Genomic DNA, 218 nt, shown 5'->3' with positions numbered 1-218 from the left:
CAGGCTGTGTCTCATTTCTGCCCTTTATTCGTTCATTCGTCAATCTTTATTCATTTAGTTTGCAGTCGCCGTCTTCCAACGATCCAATCATGCATTACCCTACTTTTTTTTATTTCAGGACCATTTCAATTGAATGTACGATATACAATATGTATCGATGTCACGATATGGGAAATTTCATGTCAATTTTAAGCAGAGCATTTGAAATCATCACTGTT

Source organism: Danio rerio, chromosome 17 (assembly GCF_049306965.1).
Source record: "Danio rerio strain Tuebingen ecotype United States chromosome 17, GRCz12tu, whole genome shotgun sequence".
Taxonomy (NCBI): domain Eukaryota; kingdom Metazoa; phylum Chordata; class Actinopteri; order Cypriniformes; family Danionidae; genus Danio; species Danio rerio.
This window is presented reverse-complemented; position numbering follows the sequence as displayed.